Below are 6,000 nucleotides of genomic sequence, written 5' to 3'. Positions count from 1 at the left end.
CTTCAGTATCTTTGGACCGAAACCTACTAGCGGGTTGCTAACCCCTCAGGGGGTTTCCTGGGGGATTCTGAGCGCCCTTGGTGTAGGAGCTGCCGCTCAGACTGACGCGTGATGCTCTGGCTGGGTAATGTCAGGACTGTCAGGGCTGCTGGGGAGGAAGGAGGAAGCAGGTCAGTTGGCCCAAGACGATCCTTGACCCTCGGGGTGGTGAAAGGGGAAGGGAAGATGTTTCTCACCCACGCCCGCCTCAAGCTCGGGATCTCCCGACCGCAGGGGAAACCAGCGCGCGTTTCCCCAACTACTGCTAGCGTCACGCGCCAGGGCGGTTCAGCCCCGCCCACCTTCTCCGCCCAGCTGAGAGTCAGGCGCTAGGACCCCACAACCCTCAACCCGGCGCCGCCCCGCCCCCTGGGGCTGGGCCTGGCTCGCGATTGGCCTTTGTGGGCAGCGATTCCCCGCCCCCGCCCACTCCGTCACTGCCAAGATGGCACCAGTCGCAGTGGCGGCGGCCGCGGCGGCTGGAGCCAGAGAAGGAGGCGGAGGCAGCGGCGGCTGCGAGGGGAGGGGGAGTCCCGTCTGACTGAGACGGCAGGCCTGGGCGGGCGGGGGTGCCGCGCAGGGCGGAGCGCCGGGCTGGGGATGAGCTAAGCGGGTTCAGAGCGCCGCGGCATTCAGCCCCTCGTGTCCCGCCGCCGTCGGGAGGGGACTGGGCACCACTCTCCAAGCTCGACCCGCTGCTTGCGCGGGAGCCAGCGGTGAGGTGAGTGCGGGGGTGGCGGCGCGGACAGCGGTGGCATGTGGAGCTGTCACGGCCCGGAGTGGTGACAGCAGTGGTCGCGGGAGCGGGGTCGGCAGGGCTCGGAGAGGTGGCGCGGCTGGCCGCGACCTCCTCCCGGGGGCTTCTCAGAGCCCAGCCGCCCTCGGCGGTCTGGGTCCGCTCTGGGCTGGCGCGGCGGTGCTGAGAGTAGCGCCCGCACCTCTGTGTCGGACGCGTTGGGGGCTCCGGTGTTTTCTTTCCAGATTTTCTATTCCGGGCTGGTTTGGGGCTCTTGTTGTTGGGAGGTGGGGGTGGGGTGGGGGCGGGGGCGGTGAGAGGGGAGGTCCTGAGCTGGGATTTTGACAAGCCCGTTACGTAAGACGGAGGTGGCCTTCCGGAATCCCACCTGCTCGATATTTTAAAACAGGCAGCAGCGGGAGCCTGGCGGGCCCCCAGAGGCCCGATTTTCCTCCCGGGGGTCTGCTTAGCCACCCTGGCCAGCATGGGTCGGGTTAGCGTTCAAGTTGGTCAGTTGCATTTTGTGTGTGTGTGTGTGTGTCTGTCTATTTTTGCGGGGGTGGGGGGGACGATCCTGTTGGCCACCATTCCCTTTGAAGTTTATCGCTTTGAGGGAGGGAGGAGAAAAAAAGAAGCTTGTGACCCAAAACTGGGTCGCAGCGACAGCTTTTCATTATCGTGCTTTTAAATGACAGATGTGCTGGAAGATTTTTGTTATTGTTCCAGAGTGCTTTTAATTCAAACGTATGGTTACGCCTGGAGGCTTAGAGAAGGGTTTTTGTCTTACAGGACAGTTATTTGTTGTTTGCAACAGCAGGACAGGCATCAGTCAACAGGCATGTATTTATTTGAGGAGAAAACGCGTGTCAGCCAGCTAGAGACTCGTGAGGACAGAAATTGTATTACTCCGTGAATATGTTATTCTTTCAAATGCATTGTACGTTAATTAAAATAATAGCCCAAGTGTGTAAGAAGCAATTTTACAAGATTGCAAGCTGTTGTTTGGTGTATATAGTCTCTATTTTCTGCTTGCCCTAATCTACCTCTTCTCTCCTCTTGGGGGAAGGAGGCGGAGACACCTGTAAACAGCGTAGCCCAGGTTACACTAATCTATTATAGTACATTTGAGATTATTGTAGAAAGTAGTCTCTGGGGGACCTAAGATTAGGTAATAAGTAAGGACTCTTGGGCAAGTTACTCAGTTTATGTTTAGAGTAGATAGTTCTGGGAATCCAGCTTTTGAAAACTTAAGTATACAGAATTTCTGAGCTATTTGAACCCTGTTTGAATTTATAATGAAACAAAAGGTTGTATTTGGCTTCTTTTATTGGAACTTTGTTTTATTTTGGCCAAAATTAAACATTTTGGGCAACTTTTACTTCATTTTCACAATTTCCCTTGGAACTGCAGCTCTCAGTAGGAGTCCAGGCTAGTATATATCATGCCATCATCATCATTATATATATTATATGTTATATAATTTTCTTTTTCTGAATGATTAAATATAGACTTCACTGTGGAATTTTTAAAGAATGTACTTTTTAGGGAAATTAATTGATCTTGACACCAGCCCAGTAGAAATAAAATAAGAGTAAATTTTGGTCTGTTTTAAATTTATGTACACAAATTTACACTTTTGAAAATCGGTGAAGCGATGTAAATTTTTGTTTGTGCAAGAGAGCCAGAAGCTGATGCTGATTTGTTCTGAACTTTTCCACATGAATTACCACTGGCTTAAATAGTTATTGATTCTTAAGCTCCTGGAGCTGTTGGCCTATATATGGCAGCTTGAATAATATTTGGAATAATTGGAAAGCTATAAGAAGGAAAGAGTATGTGCTATTTATTAATTCATTCAAAAATAATAAAAATCATGGCAGAATTGTAAAAAAAAAAACCTTATTTTTTTCATTTGAGTGGTATTATTTACACTACCTTTTTGTTTCCAGAATTCTTCTTAACAGTCTACCTACTATGGAAACCTAGATTTAAGCACTGATCCAGGTAGAGATGTATATTACAAATCTTGTATCATTCCTATTTAAATTGGTGGCTCATTATTCCAAGTGGAAAACAAAAGTGGCTCTAGCAAGAAAACTGACTTGTTATTCTTGTCCCCTCTGATGTCAGAGACTTATCTTGGGGCTTTCCTCTTTCTTACCAGATGTGGAAGATGAGACTGACTGAAGGAAAGTTGATAAAAAAAAACTTCCTCTTTGTTTGTTTAATACCCCAGATTAATGATCATTGCTCAGTAGAATTTGTGAGTTGGGGAGAAGTGAAGTGCTCCACGCTTTATTACTGTATATCCTAGTTATCACTTTGAATTCTAAAATAGCAGTGTAGAACTTTATACATAAAAAGGATTAATTTATATAGTTTGTTACTATAGCAGGGAAAAATTTATAATAGTCAAAATGCCGTATAATAGAGGAATAGTGAAACAAATGATAATCCAGTGGTAGATGCAGTTTTTAAGGGTCACATTTTCAGAAATATTTACTGACATGAGAAAGTACAATATAGTGTTGAGAGAAAAGTCGGAATATAAAGAATATACTTTGTCATCATTTATAACACATCACATGTACATGGCAAAATGATTGGCAGGAGATAAATATTTTTAAAGATTTTATTTATTTATTTGAGAGAGTGAGAGAAAGCACGAGCTGGGGGATAGACAGATGGAGAGGGAGAGGCAGACTCCCCACTGAGCAGGGAGCCCAACACGGGGCTCCATCCCAGGACCCTGAGATCATGACCTGAGCTGAAGACAGACGTTCAACCAACTGAGCCACCCACTCACCTCGGAAATAAATATTTTAATAAGGTATTAAAAGGTGTCTGTATGATGGGATTATAGGTCATTTTTATTTTAGTATTTATACTTTGTTCTATCTTCTGAATAGTATTACTGTAATAATGACAAGAGTGACATTAAAATGTTTTTAAGGGTCATAGGAGAAAATCCTGAAAATCTCACAAAACCACTGCCCCAATAGGGAGACTATTTTATGATTATTAGAAAGCTAACTCAAAGTATAGTGCTTATGTAGTACACAGTAATTGAAGGAGCTAACAATTTAGGTGAAGGCACTCTTCTGGTTACCAGCACCAACCTGGTAGTGGTTTTACATACGTAGATGATTCTATTAATGGACGTTGTTGGGGCGCCTGGGTGGCTCAGTTGATTAAGCGACTGCCTTCGGCTCAGGTCATGATCTCAGGGTCCTGGGATCGAGCCCCTCATCGGGCTCCCTGCTTGGCGGGAAGCCTGCTTCTCTCTCTCCAACTCCCTCTGCTTGTGTTCCCTCTCTCGCTATCTCTCTCTTTCTCTCTGTCAAATACATACATACATACATACATACATACATACATACGTACATAATCTAATACACACTGTTACTCTCTAACCTCTTTTCTATTTGGATCTTACACCCAAACTGTTTTATATTGATAGTGCCACCTATTGATGGACTGCTTGACTCAGTCTTTTCCTCTTTACCCAATCAGTCAGTAGTAGATAGCAGTTTTTGAATGTTTATGAGGTACCAGGTATTTTGCTAGTCACTGAAGATACAGAGGTAAATGAAACATGATTTCTGTCCTCAAACTCTGGTTGGGAACCCTTTCTTTTTTTCTTGGGCCATCAGTGCATACTGTGTACTTTGCTTTTCCTGTTTCACTGCTCGTGGCCTGGCACCTCAGCCAGTATCTTTTTTGCTGGTGCTTATATCCTCGTTTAACTTTCTTTATGGGAGAATATGTTTTGAGGTCCAAACAACAAATTTACAAATAAGGTTTTGGAACATTACTTGATTGTATGTTGGAGAATCTTATATTCAGAAGAGCTGCTGTTATTGTTATTTTTAAAGTGTGTGATAATTTCTCGGTGCCTCCTTGTTTCCTTCTTTTAATAAAAAGCACAAGTAGAAACCAATAGGGAGAAGAGACAAACTATCAAGAAAAAAGGTGGAGAGATATCAAGGGAGTTTTCCTGCTGGTGTTGTACTTTATTTTCACCAAGAATAGTGAGTCATCAAAATGTATAGTAAGAGATACTGTTTCTACTGTACTTTTAGTATCTCTTTGGACCCATATAAAAATGCATTTTCCATGTACATACATATATAAACTCACAGTTTAGCTATTTTCATTTCCAAATAAAAGCTGAAATAGGGAGATTGGAAATTTCTTAAATTTCTTTTTATTTTTACTGTTATATTTTATAGATGATACATTTTTTGAAAAGCTTTAAAAATACAGAAAATTACGAAAAAGTAGTAAGCACACGTATATTCATACAAATGTTAACATTTTTTCACTTTTGTTTCAGATACATTTTTAATTTAAAAAACTATGTATATCATGGTTATCACTGAATGCTAAAAGAGCAGGTGAAACTTTGTACAGTACTTGAACATTGCTGATCAAGTTAAAGTCCTTTTTGTTCTCCTCAGTTTCATCCTCCCTCCCAGAGGCAATTGTTATGATAATATCAATTGTTATTGATATTACTTTTTAATAAACTTTACATATGAACGGTACATGGCTTTGCTTTCTATTCTTTTGGAGAGCTGTGGGCTTTGGAGCCATATTCCCTTGGTTTAAATCTGGACTCTGCTACTTAACAGTTTTGTGACCTTAGGCAAATTTTTAAATCTTTCCATGCCTCCATGTCCTCATCTATCATATCGATAGGGATAATAGATCTGCCTACCTTATAAGGTTGTTGTAGAAAGCAAGTGAGTCTACATAAGGTGCTTAAAACTGTTCCTCCCCCCCCCTTGTTTTTTAATGTGCTGGTTAATTTAAGCAGCTGTTAATATGATTTTATCATGGTATACATATTTTGAAACTTTTTAAATTTTTGCCCACCTCCCCCATCTTTGTTGGCCCTTGTAGGTCTGGCTCATTTGTGTTGACTGGTGTGTAATGTTCCATTAAATAGATATAGTGCAATTTATCGTTTACTCTATTAATGAATGCTGACTGTTTTTATTTTTTATGTATTATAACAGTGCCTTGTGAACATCCTTGTATTTCCTGAAGCATATACCAGTGTTTCTCCAGGTCATATACCTGATCTTCAAATTGCGGGGTCTTAGGATATAAGCATCTTTCTCTATACGGGATATTTATTGGATATTGACAAACATTTTCTCTTCCTCCATACCAACGGCTAATGTCAGACTTTTGATTTTTTTCCAATCTGATTGGTGTGA

At 42.8% G+C, this 6,000-nt stretch overlaps 1 protein-coding gene across 8 annotated transcripts in view; it reads left to right on the top strand.

Annotated features, from left to right (window-relative positions):
* The first annotated feature begins 485 nt into the window (after positions 1 to 485).
* DENND4A (DENN domain containing 4A) overlaps positions 486 to 6,000 on the top strand; it is a 131,537-nt gene continuing 126,022 nt past the window's right edge. For all 8 annotated transcript variants that reach the window (XM_035727993.1, XM_035727992.1, XM_035727994.1 and 5 more), the window contains exon 1: positions 486 to 760. The gene's annotated coding sequence lies outside the window, so the exon portion shown is untranslated. The remainder of the gene's footprint in view (positions 761 to 6,000) is intronic.

This window comes from Zalophus californianus, chromosome 6 (assembly GCF_009762305.2).
Source record: "Zalophus californianus isolate mZalCal1 chromosome 6, mZalCal1.pri.v2, whole genome shotgun sequence".
Lineage (NCBI taxonomy): Eukaryota > Metazoa > Chordata > Mammalia > Carnivora > Otariidae > Zalophus > Zalophus californianus.
Note: the sequence above shows the minus strand (reverse complement) of the source record. Positions and strands in the feature narration are given on the sequence as shown.